General features: G+C 31.7%; 1 protein-coding gene and 1 long non-coding RNA gene across 2 annotated transcripts in view; both read left to right on the forward strand.

Moving 5' to 3' along the window:
* LOC134236215 (protein unc-13 homolog A-like) overlaps positions 1-12,212 on the forward strand; it is a 116,642-nt gene that overhangs the window by 55,696 nt on the left and 48,734 nt on the right.
* On the forward strand, positions 6,388-7,955 carry LOC134236217 (uncharacterized). The gene is made up of 3 exons (XR_009985567.1): positions 6,388-6,869; positions 7,272-7,357; positions 7,592-7,955. It is a non-coding gene; the product is annotated as an uncharacterized LOC134236217 (long non-coding RNA).

Genomic DNA, 12,212 nt, shown 5'->3' on the forward strand with positions numbered 1-12,212 from the left:
ACATGTCTACTTACCCTAAAAAGGTTTTACCTACCTCGGACGAACAGTTTACAAGATCATTCCCGGACAAAAAAGTACCCAGGAAGAAGAAGAAGAAAAATAATAATAATAACTAGATGAAACTCGTTGCGATCAACGAGAGGTCTTCCGTCCGATTCAGGAAAAAAACGTAAAATCGAGCTGAAAAGTAAAAAAAAAAGATTTGCACACAAGGGGGATTGAACCAAAGTCGCCACATGAAATTCCAACGCACTAAATATTACGCTATCGGGACCTCTACTCTAAATCTACTTGTATATATCAAGGAAACAGTGCTTCTCTCTTAAAATTATGAAAGGTGGGTCACTATTCAAATTTTAGCGCCAAACGCCACGAGTTAATCTTCGCCCCTTTTCTTTGGAATGTTCTATTAAATAGTTGTGATAGCTTCAATGAAATTAATAAAAAGAACGTTCTTATAGCCTAAGATTCGAAGTTTAGAAAGTATGTTTAACACATTTTACATTTCCATATTGTATATATGCATGTAACACTAAAGCGGTGAAACGGATATGATTTTTTTTCAATTTCCTGTTTATCCTCAAAGTGAACTATCCCGAATAGTTAATCGAAAAAGGTTGAAAAGTTTCGCCGGAAAACATGGCTCGCCCTACGACTGTCAGGAATCCGATATCATTTATGCTCAATAACTTGAATCAGGTCTTTAAGACAAGAATGCTAAAATAAACTCCATGAAGCGATCTTTAAAAAAATCGTTTTCTTATTTTTGTCTAATTTATTAGTTTAATATGACACAAGTGTGCATAGGAAAAACAGTGGTTAATATTTATACTGACAAAATTAATTGATATTCTTTTTTGAGAAAGTATTACTTATAAGTATGATTTAAGATCTGTTTTTCGGCGATGCACAAGAGATATTAGGTATCGAATTTCATTTGCACATTTAGTCTTTTCTTTTTCTACTTTGAAAACCAGCCAAAACTAATTATAGAAGACGTTAGTTTGACACAGAACTGCAACGTAAATACGACGTGACAATCCATGTATTCCTTTGTCTTTCATTTATTCTTATGTTACTTTCGTTCAAGCAAACGCTCGGCTGCCTCCGTAAACACCTATTGCGAAATGTCGGCGTTGACAGAGACAGCCGCCATTTTGGACCCGCTTCAGATTTTTGAATGCTAATATCTGGAGTTTAGATTTATCAACATTCAAACAAATTGTATAGTAAGCATTACGAGGAGGGTTTCTATTAACATACCAAAAACAAATGAAAAATACTGAAAAACAAAAAAGTTGGAAAATACGATTTTTTTTAATTTGCATCTCGTAACGACCGGAAGTATTGACGACGCACGAGAAGGTGATTCTGCAAACCACAAAGTGACAAACTATCGTCTCCAATAAGTCTCCAGATCATATCTTTAGCCATTTTCGAGAAAAAGGGGCGACAAAATTGCATTTTAAAATCAGGAAATTGTCAATAACTTGGCACCAGAAGCGAATTTTCCAAATTTCTCTACGGATGTAACAACTTCATATAATGAGACATATTTTGTGAAAGTTTCATGAAAAACTGCTGAATAGTTTTCGAGAAATCGCCTGCACAAAATTTTGTCAAAAAAAAGAATAATAAGAATAATAAGAAACAGTAGAATCACTATAAGGTCTTCCGTGAAGACGGAAGACCTTAATAATAAGAAGAAACAGAGTAAAAACAATATGTTCCCCAACTTCGTTTGGGGAACATAACAAGGCTAAAATATTAGCATCTCCTTTATTTTTCATTGTTAAAAAAAGAATCACCTTGATATTTTATCTATTGAACATTTGTTTGAATTCTTCCATGTATCATAAAATATCAAATGCAAAGCATGTAACAGCTGTATTGAGATTTTGTGTATTGAGAGAATGAGTCATTGAATCAGAGTGACAATAGACCCTCCATATGTTGCATTCAAATGTCACTCCTACAAAAATAGGTTTTGATTAAAAATGAGATTTATTATGAAATGTAATGGGACATAATGTGTAGCAATTATCAATTGAGGAGAAATTGATAAAGGGTTTAATTTTGGGGCATTTGGAATGAGGAAAATATTAATGAATGAATTTATTTGAAATGTCAAAATAAATTGATTTCAAAAATTGCATATAGATTTTGAACGTGTATGATTAATGACTGGCGAATGCTAACATACATTTATTGCTTCAGAGCAAGGGAGAAAAAAGATTCACCCAAGAAAATCATATTCCCTTTAGGCAAAGTCAAAAGGATTAATTTTTTATTTTCTGTACAACTTGTAATATATTTTATCTGTCTTATTGTTCAAGGCTGTAAATCTTTTCACAGCTATGTGAATTGAGCTGAGAGGATGAAAAAAAAATCATATTTGGCTAAGGCAGTGTCAAATTCAAACCATTATGCAGAGACAATGTACATGTATCATAATGCCAAGATCAATTTTCAGATGTTTCAGACCTCACTTGAGACTTCGAATTCATATGTTGCGCAAATACTATTAAGTTCCTCATAATTTTTGTCTCTGGAGGACAATGGGGATCAAACTTCTGGTTTTATGGTTTTAAATTCAATACTTTTAAAGAGGTTTAACGAAAATTAATGTGAATTTCTATATGAAAAATTAGAAAAATGGTTAGTACCCCCTGTTTGCATAGCCTATATGCACAGAGTATCTTGCTACAGAAATGGTTTTAAATGGGGGCCTGTTACTTCTAGGGTCAAAGGTCAAGGGCGTAGATGTTAAATGTTGTATGTTTTGAATTTTTTATATTAGAAAAATCTTTGCTGCATTAAGACTGGGGGATCAGAAGAAGAATTATATCAATTTTAGAGTCAGCAAGTGTAAAAGGTGTCATAATCGTGAACACTGTAATGAACTCAATCTGAAGAGGTCAAGGGCACTGTCAGATTGAACAAAGATTTGGAGATACACAAGTTAAAGAGAAATGAAGGAACTTTGATATTTTGCAGTTTCTCCCTCTTAGCTATACATGGGAGGAAGACTGGCTTGATTAGGAATCAAATATTCAAAAATTAAGGCGATTTAATTTATGTCAAGAGTTTGGGAAAAAAAGCAAAAGATTTCTCAATATTATTTTGCAGGAGGTTATAATAAAGTAAAATATCAAGAATAGAGGGCTTAAAGATTTAAAAAATGAAATATCACGTATTCAATATTTGTAAAATTGTTTTCTTGAATTAGGCTGTTTAAAGTTAATTCTACGTTTAACGTCACATCTAAAGTTCAAAACCTACGAGGGAGGGAGGAAAAAAATAAACAAACAAAATTTTCAAACAATTGTGAATTTATTCAAATTAACCTATTCATTACATTAAAAACATTACAATTAAGTAATATGAGCATTTAATTGATATGACACCTAAGATTAATTTTCCTAGCAGAGTTTTTCCTTAGTATGTAAATCAGTTTGAGTCCTATTGTTAGCAAAAAATGTAGTCTATGACTGAATGTGAAGGAAAGTGGATTTTAACTAGGCCTCAGTTGTCCTTTGGATTTATATTGCCACACGTCCATGGTACCCTGGAGGCAAATGCTTCTTTTTGTGGGAATAGTTGCTCAATATCTACAATTAAAATTATTGATGATAATATTTAAAACTGTTCATGTTGAAATATCCTCAAATTGAATTATGTCGTATTTTTTCTTAGTACTAGATCTACTAGCATTAAGTTTTGAAAGTGTGAATACTAATACATGTATATATTAGGACCATACTGATAGCTGTTAGATTATCTTTAATACCTTGAATTCCACACAAAAGACAGGATTCTTCACGTCTTGGAATACCTCAAACCACTTTCCTTACTCTCCTTCACTTGAAAGGCCCTATCTTCGGTAAGCTTCTCCCTGCTCAAATGGTTAAGACAAGTATTATCTTTTCCAAAAATTGTAGCTATTTGTACTGATACATGAATTATGAAGAAATCAATTATCTTATTCATTACTGTTTCTTTCGATTTTTACAGAAATATTTTTTTAATATTAAATAAATTACCGGTAAATAAAATTTAAATGATGCTTTTCACTGTATATAAATATTGGTTTTTGACACACTTTCCACTCAGTAAAAAAGTTTTTCGATTTTCTCCAAAATACAATGAAAAGTTCAGCCAATAATCACGAACTGAGAGTGTCAGTCTGTACAATCATGTGATTCGAAGACTGACAAAAAATAAAAAAAACTAGACTTTGTCATTAACTTCAATCATAAAATCATCTATTTTTTACTTACATTTATGGTTCTACCCATACCGAAAAAAGTTATAACTAAGTTATAACTAAAGTATAACTTAGTTATACCTAGCCTGTGAGGTACAAAAAAGTTATAACTAAAATGTAACTTTTTTGGACTTTGTCATTTTCATGTATAACTAAAATGTAACTTTTTGGACTTAGCCATTTTCATGTGTAACTAAAACATAACTTTTCTGGACTTTGTCATTTTCATGTATAACTAAAATGTAACTTTTTGGACTTAGCCATTTTCATGTATAACTAAAACATAACTTTTCTGGACTTTGTCATTTTCATGTATAACTAAAACATAACTTTTCTGAACTTAGCCATTTTCAAGCATTACCAGTATAAATTTACAAGTTTTGGGGGTAATATTTAATGGATACTACTTGACACGACTTTTTTTTTTTTTCAAAAATAACATTATAACCAAGTGTTAATTTGAATGAATTTTGATCATGTTCAAAATGTTTTTGTTTTTTTTTTCAAACACTGCAGCAGAAAACTTTGTCAATTCCTGAACAATAATATTGTTTACTACCAGTGATCGACCTCTCATTCATAATAAATATGCTGTGTGGCAACGCACTTTGAAAAAATTACGCACTTTGAAAAAATTTTTCAAAGTGCGTAAAATTTTTCAAAGTGCGTTAAATTTTGGACACACTCAACGCACTTTGAAAAATTTTTTCAAAGTGCGTTAAGAATGCACATAATAATTTTTTACCATGGAGGCATTTAACGCACTTTGAAAAAAAGATATGAATAAAATAAAAATTCTAGACTTAGATTTTAGTAATAGAGGAAATCAAATTGTAATAATTATATCTTTCGAAAAACTTTTTTAAATTTACATGAACTCATTTAACCTCATTGAGAACAAGGAGAAGACGAGTAGAAGGTCTCTCATCCCAACTCTTTTTTTCTTAAACATTGTACATAGCCGTCGGTAGCAAATTGAAAGTTGACCCCACAGGTAAGCCCCAATTTTTAATGCCTACATGTATATATTATGTATATCTTTGCAAAATATTTATGTGCCTACATGTAAGCCCCCTTTCCGGTACTGTTGCCTATGCTACACCCAAATATATGTGTTTACATAACTGGTATGACGTTGAAAACTTTCAATAAATTTAAGTTTACATAAAATGCATGCAAACTTGAAAAAAATTAAGTACAGTAAAGCATTTAAGCGAGAAAGAATTTTCTAAGTATGGAAAAATCAAAATCGCTCACTTTCATATCCTGATGTGACCTCTTCACAGAAGAAATATAAAACAGGTTCAATTATTTATCATACCTAAGATTTGCATGAATATTAACAAATCCATACACAGTTTTTCAAAGTGCGTTAATATGGTCCATATTAACACACTTTGAAAAGAAATTTTATTTTTTCAAAGTGCGTTGACTTGGTCCCAAAATTTAACGCACTTTGAAAAATTTTTTCAAAGTGCGTAATTTTTCAAAGTGCGTTGTAACAATGCTGTCCACAGCCATGTCAAGTTCAACAGAAGGGATGTGAAATAAAATCTTGTAAATTACATCTATAAATGAGAATCTCTCTCTCTCTCTCTCTCTCTCTCTCTCTCTCTCTCTCTGTGGTGTTTGAGGGTGTGTACACAGTACATGTCATATGTGTGTAATAAATATTATTGTCTATTTAAATTGATATTTGTCATGTAAGTTTCAACTAAAGTTGAGAATAATTAATTTCTCTCTCTCTCTTTCTCTCTCTCTCCTAGAAAATACGTATTTATTGAGACCCTGATGAGACATAATATTTGTCTTGTAAATTATAATAATGCACTTACATCTGAAGTTGGGAATGAATATATTTCATAATGTACTGCAAGAGATATAAACAGTATGAAATGTAATCTCATGAAGTCATGTGAATTTTGCACGGATTCTTCGTGTGCAAAACTGTGTAAATTTCCCTATTGTTTTCTGTGAGACAGGTGTTTGTACTAGGTGACCTTTGTGGCCAACACATCGTAAATATTTCAGCTTGGGTATTACACAATCTCTGAATGGTACAATTCTACACAGGTTGCTTGAAATCTATAGAAAAAACAGTCGTAATATGGGTGGCTAAAAAGATAAACAACAGCATAGAGTATGTGCATGTTCATGTTGAACAGATATTACGATGTTGTGAATAAAGACTGCCAGTTATATTAAGATTTAAGCAGATGACTAGTACATGTAGATTTTATTGTTTGCATAATTAAATAACCCAGTTATAATAGTTATTTTCACAAATAAACAAATATTAAATTCAAAATGGCGGCAACAAAAAATATGGCGGCCTCCGATGTCCGTTTTGTTGATACTAAGATAAATTCAAAATTTTAACACCAACTGGTATTTATATTTTTAATTTAAGTTTAAAATTACACAATGAGGTTTATTTGCATTTAAAATAAATTAATTATTAATTATTTATTTATTTTTTTCGATCACGTGACGTTTTTGAGTTCTATGATTGGTCAATAACAGAGCGCGGATTTTTCCATGGACGATTTGAATGTTTGGATGTTGAAAGTGTTGATAGAAAAAAAGGAGATAAAACCAGTTGGTAAGGCGATATTTATGCTAACATTTTATTGATTTTGGTAAAGTATACTTAGTACCTCTGGAATAACATTCCAAAAAGAAGAAATATTGGGAATGAACAAAATTCTAGGCGTGTGAATCTTAGATTTCTTGTTTGTTTTGATTGGTATGTCGAATGACAAAGACTGAAGTAAACAAATTGAAAGTATTTGAAACGCATAATATTTTTCAGCATTTAGTATATTAATCAAATATGTTGTTCTTTGTCATATTTATTCCCACAATTGTTTATAGATTCCCTGAACTGTTAAAATATTGTGAAGCCTTATACGCATCAGCATGATCATAACATGATCCAGCTGCAACGTTAATTAATGCAATGAAATGAGTAATTTAACATTAATTTTCTTTTTTTTTTATAAAGCAGAATATTGGTACATGATGTTTCCATGAGCTGAATCTGTCCTGACCTGGAGTACATGAAATTCTTCAAAATATTACTTGTTTTAGGTAAAGTAAATTTTTTTTTCATTTCAAAATTCAATAAATCTTTCAATCTAAAACTGATTCCTGTAAGTATAGATCTTAAATTAGTCTTGTATTTTCCATGTTTTGGATGAATTAATGAATTTGAATTAATTGATATGGAAGAGTTTTTTTTAAATTTGATATGCAAATGAGTGCTGGAAATATACTATCTAAATATCTATAATCTAAATTTTGAACCTTTACAATTTTTTGCAGAATTGAAGAAAAGGTTAAAATTGAAAGCATATTTCAACGAAAACTTAGCCGACTACCAGTCACACTGCCTGCCAGCCAAGACGTCTGACCAGCTAAAATGAGGGACGCAGACCACCAGCCAAGTCCCTCGGCCAGCTCGGCTGACCCAGTGCGGCCTGTCAAGGGATGACCAAGTCCATCAACTAGCTCGGCTGACTACCAGTGCAGCCTGTCAAGTCCTTCAACTAACTTGGCCTATTACCAGTGCGGCTGTCATTGAACAACCAAGTCCATCAACTAGATTGACTTACTACCAGAGCGGCTTTTCAAGGGATGGTCAAGTCCGTCAACTAACTTAACCTACTACCAGTGCCGCATGTCAAGAGATGGCCAAGTCCGTCAACTAGCTCAGCTTACTACCAGTACAGCCTGTCAATATAGGGGCTTACTACCAGTACGGCCTGTCAATATAGGGACGGTTAAGACCGTTGACTAACTTGGCCTTCTACCAGTGCTGCTTGTCAAGGGACGGTTAAGTCCGTCAACTAACTTGACCAACTACAGATGCGACCTGTCAAGGGATGGCCAAGTCCGTCAACTATCTTGACCAACTACCAGTGTGGCCTGTCAAACGATGGCTAAGTCTGTCAGCTAACTTGGTCTACTACCAGTGCGGCCTGTCAAACGATGGCTAAGTCTGTCAGCTAACTCAGCCAACTTTCGGTGCAGCCTATCTTCAAATAATAAAGATAAACAACTGTACACCTGCAAGGATACCTGTGCAAGGAGGGTGGTATGCAGCTAGAAACTGTAACTGAAATCACTGTTTAGAACCTTTCTTTTTTTTGAAATACAGCTAGATCAAAAATAAATAGGGTGTTAATATTTAAAAATCAGTGATGTCTGTTTATACAAATAGCAAGAGTAGAATGCAGTTTGCTAGGTAATTTTACAAAGACCCTAATTGCTATATGCTAAAAATGTATTCTTTAAAACAACCAGAGAAATTTCAATCTGTTGTAGATGACATGATGAAAAATAAGGTACACTTGAATTTTGAAAACAATTGCATGTGCATTCATTTAGTTGTATTTGACAATAAACCAAGCTATCTTTATCGTGTTTGTTAGGTAAAATTGTTATTGCCTTTAATATGTTTTAAATAATCTTTTTTGTATAAATTTCAAAAATCTTTTTTTTTTAAATTTTAATGAGTAGCTTTTTAAAAGCTTATAACTGAGTAAATCCACAACAGGTTAACATACAGTGTATAATTTCACTGGAACTTTTACGAAAGTTTTTATTAATAGGTATAACTTTTTATAGTTATAACTTTTTGCAGTTATAACTTTTTTTAGGTATAACTTTTCTATAACTTTTTCATAACTTTCTTGGGGTATAACTTTTTTGTAACTTTTTCATAACTTTATAATAGGTATAACTTTATTTAGTTATAACTTTTCCTGGGTATAACTTTTTACGGGTATAACTTTTTTGTAACTTTTTCATAACTTTTTTTGGGTATAACTTTTTTGTAACTTTTCCACTGTTTATTTGGGTATAACTAAAGTATAACTTTGTAGCTATTTTATAACTTTTTGTGTAACTTTTAATAAGTATAACTTTTTGTAGTTATAACTTTTTTATAACTTTTATATACTTGCTGTATTTATGTTGAATAAAAGGTGAAAAGTTATGTAAAAGTTATAACTTTTTTGTAACTAAGTTATAACTAAATTATACCTCACTTAAAACATGCCATTCCAAACTCCGATAACTTAGTTATAACTTTTTTGTAACTTTTTTTAGTTACAAAAGTTATAACTAAGTTATAACTTTTTTCGGTATGGGTAAGCTCTTTAATTCAGTAGTTTTCTCTAATAAGACACCAACTGCCTTTACTGCGGCTATCAAAGCACATTTTCTGTCACTACGGGAAGTAGAATTTAGTCGCTAATTGTAGAACCAAACCGGAACGGACATACGGAATTCCGAATTGTTTGTTTTTTCAAAGACGAATTTCTCATAAACCTACGCGCGCGGGTGACGTTAAAAATTATTTTAATTTTAGACAGCCTTAATATCAACAAAAGTTTTGTAACACTTTTACAATTTAAGTGCTATCCTAATTATTTTCAAACTTCAAGTAATCATAAAAAAAAAATTCAAATGTGTGATAGGATTTTGTCAGTGAGAGATATGAATTATGGATTTTAGGTGTCACACTTGAAAGAAAAATTACCCTTGAACCATAGGATCAAGACCATAGCTTATTTATCAGGATTGCTCTATTCCATCCCATAAGCCCACACTGGACAAGTAGAAGTAGAAAATAACAAGCTAAGTAATTATTAAAAACTTAAATTGATTAGCCATGGTGCAGTCTTTGAAGTGTAGGATGTGTGCTGGGCTCTTTAGACATATTGTTTTAAAATCAGCTGTTGAGATACGAAGAAATTGAAATTCACAAATATAACAGGCAATTTTCTTGCCCATGTCCAAAAAAATATTATTAATGACACTCATATTACATAACAAATGGATTATTTTACCAGAATAGTAACAATATCATCCATGGTTAATTCCTTTATGAGTTTCCCAAAAAATGTCCATTTGCTTTGAGTGGTACGTGATAAACAGAACAAAACTTTAAATCATTCATGGGTTTGTGACTATGTGTTCATCTTTTATTTTATTTTGGACATGGAAATGAAATTCAGACAATACCTTTAATGATAAATACAAGTTTCCCCCTTAAAATTTTATTGACAGTTAAATCCATGCAGCAGGCAGTCTGAAAAGCAAAATTGATCCACTATATTAAATGGCTAGTAAAGACATAAATTACGAACAGATCTATATCGGGGGAAAATAATGATTAATGTCGATTTTGAATATAGGTAAACAAACTTCTAATGTATACATATATATTTAGATAACGGGATTGAGGAAAGTTTAAGGGAGATGCAGATGATATTACGGGGGACTAGAGAGAGAGGGGAAGATATGTAGCCAGCATTGTGACAGCTGCGTAACACGGAGTGACAGAGAGAGCACTTAGTCGCGGTTTTTATTGATACTGTGATATTCGCAGCTGAAGTTGTTGCGATCTCGCCTGTTTTTAGTGTTAAGAGTCCTGTTTTACTTTCTATGCAGCTATCATTATCCGTTTTTTCAAGCTGTTTAAGGGATTAACTGCTGGTTATGGAATTATTGCACTTTATTATCAAGAGGAATTAATAATTGGTGCTTTGGAGCTTTTATGGAATAAATGAGTTCTGCACAATGTTCTAAGAGATGTAATGGATGGAAGTACTAAGTGCCTTATGTATCCTTTTTTGATGTAGTTTTGATGGTTTTTGGATAATTTTAGTATTGCATATTTTCCCCTTATTTTAAGCATTATTCTAATGTGTTGTCCTAAATTGAAATTTAATTTAAAATTCATGGTTTGGAACTTTCATTCTGACAAACTTTTCAAAGAAATTTTATGTGGAGTAAAAATTTTTTAATGACCTTAAAATTAAGCTAGGGTTCATCTTACAGAATATTTTATAGAGCATGACTTTTCTTTTAAAATTTTCAAATCATACATGTTATAATTTACTTTTGAAGTAACAATGTATCTGAGTGTTTGAGTCCTTTCTGCAGAAAGTTGCTCTGCAGTTGCTCAAGCATTCCAATCTGAAGTTAATGCTATAATTCCCTGTGGTATTGCAGTTTTGTGTCAATTGATTTATCAACGGTCAGAAACCAATTCAAGAGATTCACATTCCTTGGACCTCTGTCGATCAGATCAATTGTTTTTAATGAATATGCATCCATTTACATATGTTTCTGCCATTATGTCAACATATTTCAGTAAACAGACACTGCTTCATGCAACAAAAAAAACTTTTGATTTTTTTTGTTCATATTTTGTTGCAGTTGGTGTATAGAATTTACTTATATATACAGTATTTACTTGTCATAATGCAGTGCTGCTCAAAGATAAAACAAGTACACAGCAGAGATGCATAATTGATGTACAAGTATTGTACTCTAACTTTGATAATTAATGCACAAGTCAATTATGATGGATTTTAGATTTGCAATAAGGTTAACAAGAGTTATTGCTACTTATTGATGGGTCATCTGGTCATAGAGGGGAAACAAAGCTATATATTGTTGTTGCTGTCAACTAGGTTTTGTAAGTTAAAGGTTAAGTTTACTTCTATGTTTACTTTTATGACCATTTCCATTGAAAGGATACATGTACAATAACTACTATGTTTTATCAAACAAAGTTTCTGTTGACTATGAGTTGACTAGATTTTTGGGTTACTTGAATAGTGGTCAATGCAAAAGACAGAATCTTTGATGTTTGACCTTAAGTAAGGCCATAATGAATAAATTGCTAGATTCTCATCTGAATTTTTTTAAAAATCGAGGCGGGCAGGCGGCCTTTATTTTATATTTTTTTATTTTTTCAATTTTGCAGATTTTTTATTGACCTGGTCATTCGGTGTAATTTTATCTACAATACCCGAATAAAAGTCATAGTAAAGGTTCAGTTATCTCTTACTTCACATTATCACCAATCTTTTTCAACCAATGACCCTTGTTTAAAATATATACGCATGTAATACAGCAATTACCATCT

The sequence above is a fragment of the Saccostrea cucullata genome, unplaced genomic scaffold (genome assembly GCF_032062105.1).
Source record: "Saccostrea cucullata isolate Sc308-1 unplaced genomic scaffold, CSIRO_AGI_Scuc_v1 ctg172, whole genome shotgun sequence".
Lineage (NCBI taxonomy): Eukaryota > Metazoa > Mollusca > Bivalvia > Ostreida > Ostreidae > Saccostrea > Saccostrea cuccullata.